The sequence below is a fragment of the Macaca mulatta genome, chromosome 2, assembly GCF_049350105.2.
Source record: "Macaca mulatta isolate MMU2019108-1 chromosome 2, T2T-MMU8v2.0, whole genome shotgun sequence".
NCBI lineage: Eukaryota > Metazoa > Chordata > Mammalia > Primates > Cercopithecidae > Macaca > Macaca mulatta.
In genome coordinates, this window is record NC_133407.1 from 113,491,837 (window position 1) to 113,502,336 (window position 10,500).

Genomic DNA, 10,500 nt, shown 5'->3' on the forward strand with positions numbered 1-10,500 from the left:
CTGTGTATCTTCTGTCTGCCACCTAGAGGTTTAACCTTTTATATATGTATATACAAGTTTAATTTTTTTTTTTTTTTTTTTTTTGTAGAGACAGGGTCTCACTATGTTGCCCAGGCTGGTTGGGAACTCCTGGCCTTAAGCTGCTTCCGTCTCCCAAAGTGATGGGAATATAGACGTGAACCACTGTGCCCCACTGTTTAAGTTTTCATTGGTTGCTTCCTACATACAGTCATTCAATAGCTATTGATTCCCCCTGCTCTGTATATATGTCTCCTAGAGTAGGTATCAGGGGTACTGCAGTAATTAAGACCACATTATTTTATTTTATCATTTAAATATATAAGACTAATTGATTAATTAAGTATAGAACTTTGGCCAACATGGTGAAACCCCATCTCTACTAGAAATACAAAAATTAACTGGGTGTGGTGGCAGGTGCCTATAATCCCAGCTTCTCAGGAGGCTGAGGCAGAACTGCTTGGAGGTGGAGGTTGCGGTGAGCTGAGATCAGACCACTACACTCCAGCTTGGATGACAGGGGGAGAATTTGTCTCTTTCTTTTTCTTTTTTTTTTTGAGACGGAATCTCGCCGTCTTCCAGGCTGGAGTGCAGTGGCATGATCTCGGCTCACTGCAGCCTCCGCCTCCTGGGTTCAAGCGATTCTCCTACCTCAGCCTTCCGGGTAGCTGGGATTACAGGCACCTGCCACCACACCCGGCTAATTTTTGTATTTTTAGTAGAGACAAGGTTTCAACATGTTGGCCAGGCTGGTCTCGAATCCCTGACCTCAAGTGATCAACCCACCTTGGTCTCCCAAAGTTCTAGGATTATAGGCGTGAGCCACCATGCCCAGCCTTTTTTTTCTTTTTTTTCTTTTTTGGAGACGGAATTTCGCCCAGTTGCCAGGCTGGAGTGCAGTGGCACGATCTCAGCTCACTGCAACCTCTGCTTCATGGGTTCAAGCCATTTTCCTGCCTCAGCCTCCCAAATAACTGGGACTACAGGCGTGCACCACTACATCTGGCTAGTTTTTTGTATTTTTGGTAGAGCCAGAGTTTTGCTATGTTGGCCAGGCTAGTCTCAAACTCCTGACCTCAGGCGATCCACCCACCTCGTCCTCCCAAAGTGCTGGGATTAGGCAGGTGCGAGGCACCGCGCCTGGCCAAGACTTCATCTCTTAAAAAAATAAAAATAAAAATAAATATAAATATATATATATATAGGACTTCGGGAGGCCAAGGCAGGCAGATCACCTGAGGTCGGGAGTTTGAGACCAGCCTGACCAACATGGTGAATCCCCGTATCTACCGAAAAATACAAAAATTAGCCGGGCGTGGTGGCATGCATCTGTAGTCCCGGCTATTGGGGAAGCTGAGGTGGGAGATTGTACCTGGGAAGCAGTGAGCAGAGCACTCCAGCCTGGTTGACAGAGCGAGACCTTGTCTCACCAAAAAAAAAAAAAAAAAAAATTAGCATGGGTAGGCATTTGATGATTTGATTATTTCATTCACATCCCTAAAAGTTTATTCATTCCTGGGTGGTCAGTTTGCTTTTTGACCATCTTCTTGTTGGGAAAATTGATGTTCCCTTCTGGAGTCCTCCGACTTTCCATTATAGTATGGTAAGTGGGAGCTAGAGCTTTGGGTAAGAATTAGGATGTGATAAGGAGGATGAGTTTTGCAGTGGTGTGCATGGTTAGAGGAGAAAAAGCTGGAGGCAGAGTGTTCACTCAAGAGGCTTGGGGTAGGAAGGGTAGGTTTAAGTGGTGCTCATCTGGGCCAGAGTAGGGCAAAAAGGGAGGAATGAAATAACCAGATGTCTTTTCTTTGTCAGTAGTCTTGCAGCCCTACCTTTTTTTGTTGTGTTATATTTGTTGTAATTGAGGTATAATCCACATAACATAAAACCTACCTCTTTCAAGTGTACAATTCAGTAGTTTTTGGTATATTCACAAAATTGTGCAGCTGTCACCACTAATTCCAGAACACTTCTGGGAACAAAAAGAAACTATATATACATTAAGAGTCACTCTCCATTTTCTCCTACTTCCTTCTCTACCCCCAGGCATCTGCTAGTCTGCTTTCTGTCTCTGTAGATTTGCCTGCTCTGGATATTTCATATAAATGGAATAATATACCTTGTGGTCTTTTGTGATTGACTTCTTTTACTTAGCCTAATGTTTTCAAGGTTCATCCATGTTATATGAATCAGTACTTAAATCATTTATAGGGTTAAATAATATTCCGTCGTATGGATATGCCACATTGTCTTTGTCTGTTCATTAATTGGTGGACATTTAGGTTGTTTCCACTTTTGTTTATTATGAATAATGCTATTCACATTCATGTACAAGGTTTTGTGTGGACACATTTTCAGTTCTCTTGGGTATATACCAAAGAGCCACAATGCTAAAACTTCCAGCTTTTCACCAGCTATCCCCAGATGAATAGCCTAGTAAGCCCCGTGTTGGAGTGGTGTAGTGTTGAAAACATGGCATACTCATACATTGGATAACCAGGTTTTGATTCTGGTTTGGAAGCCTTTGGATATTTGCATTGCCCATTTGAATTCTCTCTTGGGCTGTGTTTGGTTTGGGGTTTTGTACTTGTTTTTTGTTTTTGTTTTTTGACCAGGTGTTTTGAGGCACTTGGTATGGTGGACATGTGTCAGTTTTAAATATTTGGGTTTTGAGCATATCAAGGGCTTGGTTTGCAGTCGACAGTTGAATAGCAGTCTTCTTCCTTCCAATCCTTACAGATTCTCCTGTTCAGAGTCAACCATTAAATAGTATATTTATTGTTTCTGCCTGTGTGTCTGTTAGTGCTCATATGGTCTAGTGCCTGATGTATTACAGTTAAAAAGTATAGGGTAGTGGTCATTTTTTTTCTTTGACTTCATTCCTGTGTACTGTGAATGCAGAGCAATGCAGCATATGTTGGGTTTTCTATAAACAGAGAGACCATCAGCCCAGAGACGTGTTTGCATTTGTTTCTGTCAGGTTTCCTGGCTCAACTGGCACCCTCTAACACCAGAGAACTTTAGCTTAGGCACTTTTCCTAGTAAAATGCTTCTTGTGGCTCTTCCTGTGTACTTGGAATAAAGGAAGCATTCCATTGTTAGACGTGCTTGGGTAGTTCAGGGTAATATTAGAGTCATGAGAGATAAATGATATAAAGGAATAAATAGCTAAACCAGAAAAAATGCCTGGGTAATGACTAGCAAATAGGTAGTCAACAGATGTCCTCATTAGATTGAAAGGTCCATGAAAGCAGGTACTATTTCTTTTCTTAAAAGGGTTAAAACGACCTGGCAACATATGATGAGCTAAATAAATAAATATTTGTGAATTGGATTAATACATATTGCATAAAGTGGTTTTGGCTCTGTTTTTTTCTTCATAAGCTCTAGTGATCTTTTTAATTTCTATAAAATGTAGTCTTGACCCCCCAACCCGAGTGACCTCCTTATTTGCTAGACTCTGGTATTTCTGTTAGGTTTCTACTGTATTTTCTGAGATAGCAGTTAGTAGATACTATTTCTCCTTCGATGGAGCTAGCCATATATTCTTGTTTGTTCATTTTAGCTTTCAAATTTCTGTCTGATTCTTGTTCTTTTACTCTGGAATGTAGTGAATGGAGTGACTTCGAAGGTACAAGATAGGTCAGTTTAGGTTGTCTAAGGCCTTGCATTTAAAACTTTAATTTGATGATATGGTGGATTACAAGAATGTAACAATATCAAAATGATACCATCTTCTTGTGGTGGTATGTAGACTTAAAAAGAGAAACTGCAGAGAAAAGCGTCCCTTAGGATGTAGAGCAGCAGTTGAAATGTGAGAAGTTGATGCCTTGCATTAGGGATTAGGAGTAGATGTAGAAGGAAGACATCAGGTTTGAAAGAGTTTGAACAAAGAATCTCTAGGATTTGATAACACTGGATATCAGAGGGGAAAGTACAAGATAGAGGGCAGAATCAAAGGCTGCTCAATGGTTAAAGGAATAATTCTGGGCGCGGTGGCTCACGCCTGTAATCCCAGCACTTTGGGAGGCCAAGGCGGGTGGATCACGAGGTCAGGAGTTTGAAACCAGCCTAGCCAATATGGTAAAACCCCGTCTCTACTAAAAATACAAAAATTAGCTGGATGTGGTGACATGCACCTGTAGTCCCAGCTGCTCTGGAGCCTGAGGCAGAAGAATCACTTGAACCCAGGAGGCAGAGGTTGCAATGGAGCCGAGATCATGCCACTGCACTCTAGCCAGGGCGACAGAGCGAGACTCTGGCTCAAAAAAAAAAAAAAAAAGGAGCAATTTCAACACTTGGGAGGCCAAGGTAGGAGGATCGCCTGAACCCAGGAGTTCAAGACTAGCCTGGGTAACATAGTAAAACCTCGTCACTATAAAAACTTTTTTTTAATAAATTTATCCAGGCATGGTGGTGTGCCCCTGTAGTCCCCATTACTAGAGAGGTTGAGGTGGAAGGATCTCTTGAACCCAAGAGGTCGAGAGTACAGTGAGCCATGATGCACCACTGTACTCCAGCATGGGCAACGAGTGAGACTTTGGGAGTCTGCGGCAGGAGGATTGCTTGAGCCCGGGAGTTCAAGACCAACTGGGGCAACGTAGTGGGACCTTGTCTCTATAAAAAATTTTACAAATAAAAAGCTGGACATGGGGGCATGTGCCTGTAGTCCCAGCTACAGGGGGGTGAGGGGAGGGTGAGGTGGGAGAATCACTTGGGCCCAGGAAGTCGAGATTGCAGTGAGCCATGATCATGCCACTGCACTCTAACCTGGGTGACAGAGTGAGACCCTTTTTGTCTCAGAAAAAAAAAAAAAAGAATGGTTGTACCTTGAACAGATACAAAGCATGTAGAAGAGGAAAGCATTTGGGAGACAGAATAATTGTTTTAGATACATTAAGTGTAAAGTGACAGTAGGACCTCTAGAAATACACAAACAGAGCTCTACAGAAAAAACATGAGGTGTTTTTCATTATCATTTCTTATACCTTTTGTTCCACTACCTACTTTTTTTATAACTTTCTGTTTATTTTATAGTCTATGAATTTTTGTTTTGTTTTGTTTTGTTTCTGAGACGGAGTCTCGCTCTGTCGCCCAGGCCGGAGTGCAGTGGCGCGATCTCAGCTCACTGCAAGCTCCGCCTCCCGGGTTCATGCCATTCTCCTGCCTCAGCGTCCTGAGTAGCTAGGATTACAGGCGCCCACCACCGCGCCCGGCTAATTTTTTGTATTTTTAGTAGAGACGGGGTTTCACCATGGTCTCGATCTCCTGACCTTGTGATCCGCCCGCCTCGGCCTCCCAAAGTGCTGGGATTACAGGCATGAGCCACCGCACCCGGCGAGTCTATGAATTTTAAGCAAAATACTTCTTTCTGCCTCTTACCAGTAATTTTCAAAAGCATCTTTACTGGTTAGGATTAGATTTAGCTGGGAGTGACAGAAAACTAAAAATAAGAGCAGCTTAAACACATTTATTTCTCTGTAATGCAAATGAAGTTTGAGCTGTCCAGACTTTCTTACGGTGGTTTGGTCATCATCAGGGACCCAGGTTCTTTCGACCATGTAGCCCCATCTCAACATGTGATTTCTATCTTATTGTCCAAGATGGCTACTTGAGTGTCATTTAGCAACCAATGGGAAGGAAGGGGGATGAAAATGGGCCCTCTCTTTAAGGATACTTCCTGGATGTAGTGAGTAGAAGGATGGTTACCAGAGTACGGGAAGGGTAGTTAGGGGGCTGGGGGGAAGGTGGGAATGGTAAAGGGGTATTAAAAAAATAGAATGAATAAGACCATCAGAGAAATGCAAATCAAAACCACAATGAGATACCATCTCACACCAATTAGAATGGTGATCATTAAAAAGTCAGGAAACAACAGGTGCTAGAGAGAATGTGGAGAAATAGGAACACTTTTACACTGTTGGTGGGAATGTAAATTAGTTCAACCATTGTGGAAGACAGTGTGGCGATACCTCAAGGATCTAGAACTAGAAATACCATTTGACCCAGCCATCCCATTACTGATTATATCCCCAAAGGATTATAAATCATGCTGCTGTAAAGAAACATGCACACCTATGTTTGTTGCAGCACTATTCACAATAGCAAAGACTTGGAATCAACCCAAATGTCCATCAGTGATAGACTGGATTAAGAAAATATGGCACATATACACCATGGAATACTATGCAGCCATAAAAAAGGATGAGTTCATGTCCTTTGTAGGGACATGGATGAAGCTGGAAACCAACATTCTGAGCAAACTAAGGACAGAAAACCAAACAGCGCTTGTTCTCACTTATAGGTGGGAATTGAACAATGAGAACACTTGGACACAGAGTGGGGAACATCACACACTGGGGCCTGTTATGGGGTGTGGCGTGGGGAGGGATAGCATTAGGAGATAAACCTAATGTGAATGACGAGTTAATGGGTGCAGCATACCAACATGGCACATGTATACATATGTAACAAACCTGCATGTTGTGCACGTGTACCCTAGAACTTAAAGTATAAAAATAAAAAGACCTAATATTTGATAGCACAATAGGGTGAGTATAGTCAAAAATGACTTAATTGTACATTTTAAAATAACATAAAGACGGCCGGGCGCGGTGGCTCAAGCCTGTAATCCCAGCACTTTGGGAGGCCGAGACGGGCGGATCACGAGGTCAGGAGATCGAGACCATCCTGGCTAACACAATGAAACCCCGTCTCTACTAAAAAATACAAAAAACTAGCCGAGCGAAGTGGCGGGCGCCTGTAGTCCCAGCTACTCGGGAGGCTGAGGCAGGAAAATGGCGTGAACCCGGGAGGCGGAGCTTGCAGTGAGCTGAGATCCGGCCACTGCACTCCAGCCTGGGCGACAGAGCGAGACTCCATCTAAAAAAAAAGAAAAAATACAAAATTAGCCGGGTGTGGTGGTGAGAGTTTAAAGGCATCCAAGGGTTACGTCTGTGATAGCTTACCAAAACATACAAGTCTGATCAGGAGATTTTCTTGATGACTAGCTATGGGCTATGCCTTTGTAGCACATGATCCCAACTCCAGCAGGGATATGGTTAGTGACCTGTTGGCTTTGTCTTCTCCCAAACTCCTGGATTACCACAAATTTCTTCTTTGTGCAGGAATCATTCCCCACTCTATGCATATCTGCTGGAAAAAAAAAAAAGTTATTGTAGCTATTATATTGTAACAGCTATGATATTATAGCTCAGTAAATGCTGCTTTCTAAATATTGGCTAATTTAACCATAGCATGTCTTCAGTGTTAGAAGCCAGCCCTCATTTTTATCAGGGGCTGAAGTTTGATATTTCTTTGTGTTACTTGCTTGTGAAAATAAGTAGAACAAAAAGGATTAGAGACCTAACCTTGTATCCCAGTGAACCTTTTCTGACTGTCGCCAGGCTAGAGTGCAGTGGTGCGATCTTGGCTTACTGCAACCTCCACCTCCTGGATTCAAGTGATTCTCCTGTCTCAGCCTCCCGAGTAGTTGGGACTACAGGCGTGTGCCACCATGCCAAGCTAATTTTTTTTTTTTTTTAATTTTTAGTAGAGACAGGATTTCACCATGTTGGCCAGTATGGTCTCGATCTCTTGACCTCGTGATCTGTCTACCTCGGCCTCCCAAAAAGCTTCCATCGTTAGTCTTGGTGCTTCTGAGTGGCATTGGGTTGATAGTTTTCTGCCCAAGAAAAGAATTGGCTGGGCATGGTGGCTCACACCTGTAATCCCAGCCCTTTGGGAGGCTGTGGCAGGAGGATCATTTGAGCCCAGGAGTTCAAGACCAGCCTGGGCATCATAGGAAGACCCCATGTCTGCATAAAATAAATAAAATAAATACAGCAATGCCAGACTTATTGACATGCACCTGTCGTCCCAGCTTGTCAGGAGGCTGAGGTGGGATGATTGCTTGAGCTCAGGAGATCAAAACTGCAATGAGCTATGATCATACAACACCAGTGCACTCTAGCCTGAGCAACTGAGCAAGGCCATGTCTCAAAAAAAGCAGGGGAGTGTAGTCACCTCCCTAAAATGTTAGTTGAACAGTATGTATACAGAAGTCCAGAGGCTCTGTATTTTATCAGTATTTTCAAGGCATTATTTCTGCAGAAATCAAGTCAGCAAGACTCTTCGAAAGTCTAAACAAGGACGTTATAGGCAGAGGGGCTAAAGACAACATTCGAGGAAGCTAAAGTACTTGGGTGGGAGGTGATAGATAAAGGGCCAGTAGAAATAATGTCTCTTTTTATTTTTTTTCTATTAAAAAATTTTGTTTTAATAGCAATAGAGATAGAGGGTCTCACTGTGTTCCCTGAGCTAGTCTGGTCTTGAGCTCCTGGGTTCAAGCAGTTCTCCCACCTTGACCTTCGAAAGTGCAGGGATTATAGACATGAGCCACCGTGCATGGCAAATTTCTTTTTTTTTTTTTTTTTTTCTAAGATGGAGTTTTGCTCTTGTTGCCTAGGCTGGAGTGCAGTGGCATGATCTTGGCTCATTGCACCCTCTGCCTCCTGGGTTCAGGTGATTCTCTTGCCTCAACCTCCCAAGTAGTGGGGATTAGAGGCACCCAACACTATGCCCGGGTAATTTTTGTATTTTTAGTAGAAATGGGGTTTCGCCATGTTGGCCAGTCTGGTCTTGAACTCCTGACCTCAGGTGATACACCTGCCTCAGCCTCCCCAAGTGCTGGGATTACAGGTGTGAACTACTGCTGCTGGCCCCAATGTCTCTTTTGGGTGGTGGATCCTGAAGAATAGCTGCTGGTTCTTTGGCGATGCCTGGGGAGTACTGTGCAGGCTTTGTGATGGGCTCAGCAATGAGGCCTGTACAGTATCTTAGGTCTTGTGGGCCACAGTCTGCTCTCTTGACTGTTCACCACCACCTCCTGCCATTAAGTTTTTAAGGAAAAGAAATGATTTTATTATATTCTTTGGTAAACAAAGCAAATTAAGAAGCTTTATATTTTCCACATTTATTTAACAAACTCCCTATTTGTTTTTCTCTATAGTGATTCAGTTTAGAGACCTATTCAATGAAGCATGCCTTGATGTTGAATTTAGAGTCTACTTTTTCCAGAAGAAAAGAGCCAGGAAGCTCCAACAATAGGCATCTCAGAATATAAAAGTGTTATAGAAATGATGTAAATCAGGCCAGGTGCAGTGGCTCACTCCTGTAATCCCAGCACTTCGGGAGGCCGAGGCGGGCGGATCATGAGGTCCAGAGATAGAGACCATCCTGGCTAACACGATGAAACCCCGTCTTTACTAAAAATACAAAAAAAAATCAGCCGGGCGTGGTGGTGGGCGCCTGTAGTCCCAGCTACTCAGGAGGCTGAGACAGGAGAATGGCATGAACCCGGGAGGTGGAGCTTGCAGTGAGCCGAGATCGCGCCACTGCACTCCAGCCTGGGCAACGGAGCAAGACTCCATCCCTCACATCCCCCCCAAAAAAAGAAGAAAAAGAAGAAAAGAAATGATGTAAATCAGCTGCCCTTCACTCTGTGTTCAGGTGGGAGATATCTCTAATTGCAATAGGAGAGGGCCTCTCTTTTATCTGGGACTAGAAACCCTTGCCCTACATACCTCATAATTATTTTAGGGGTAACTGATTTAATTGTCAGGAAAGAATAAGCTGTATCTTGTTTCTGTATAGTCTACTTTGTGAATATTTTTATTTCATTGCTATGTGATTGGAATCAACTGAGGAAAGAGGAAAAAAATAAGATACAGGTTATAGAATTCTGAATTCTGAGGGGAATTCTGAGAATTATCAGTAAATATGTTAAAATGTGATATTTTACTTCCACCAAGAATTAGGTCATATCTTTGTGTGAAAATAAATTATTATTTATTTTGTTTTATTTTATATTTTATTATTTTTTGAGACAGAATCTCGCTCTGTCGCCCAGGCTGGAGTGCAGTGGCCAGATCTCAGCTCACTGCAAACTCCGCCTCCCAGGTTTATGCCATTCTCCTGCCTCAGCCTCCCGAGTAGCTGGGACTATAGGCGCCCGCCACATCGCCCAGCTAGTTTTTTGTATTTTTTAGTAGAGACGGGGTTTCACCGTGTTAGCCAGGATGGTCTCGATCTCCTGACCTCGTGATCCGCCCATCTCGGCCTCCCAAAGTGCTGGGATTACAGGCTTGAGCCACTGCGCCCGGCCATATTATTATTATTTTTTTGAGATGGAGTCTCATTCTTTTCACCCAGGCTGGAGTGCAATCACGCAGTCTCGGCTCGCTGCAACCTCTACCTAATGGGTTCAAGTGATGCTCCTGCCTCAGCCTCCCGAGTAGCTGGGATTAGAGGCACCCATCACCATGCCCAGCTAGTTTTGTACTCGTAGTAGAGGCAGGGTTTCACCATGTTGGCCAGGCTGGTCTCGAACTCCTGACCTCAGGTGATCCATCCCCCTCGGTCTCCCAAAGTGCTGGGATTACAGGCATGAGCCACTCCGCCCAGCCTGCAGAAATAAATTAT

At 43.5% G+C, this 10,500-nt stretch overlaps 1 protein-coding gene and 2 long non-coding RNA genes across 41 annotated transcripts in view; 2 read left to right on the forward strand and 1 right to left on the reverse strand.

The window, feature by feature from the left end:
* RBM6 (RNA binding motif protein 6) overlaps positions 1-10,500 on the forward strand; it is a 124,131-nt gene that overhangs the window by 73,595 nt on the left and 40,036 nt on the right. The gene's annotated exons all lie outside the window — the stretch shown is intronic.
* LOC144339185 (uncharacterized) lies at positions 4,754-7,438 on the reverse strand. Its single transcript, XR_013413944.1, has 2 exons — positions 6,886-7,438; positions 4,754-5,087 (listed from the first exon to the last, which is right to left on the reverse strand). It is a non-coding gene; the product is annotated as an uncharacterized LOC144339185 (long non-coding RNA).
* Positions 6,703-9,489, forward strand: LOC144339190 (uncharacterized). Its single transcript, XR_013413949.1, has 2 exons — positions 6,703-7,524; positions 8,719-9,489. It is a non-coding gene; the product is annotated as an uncharacterized LOC144339190 (long non-coding RNA).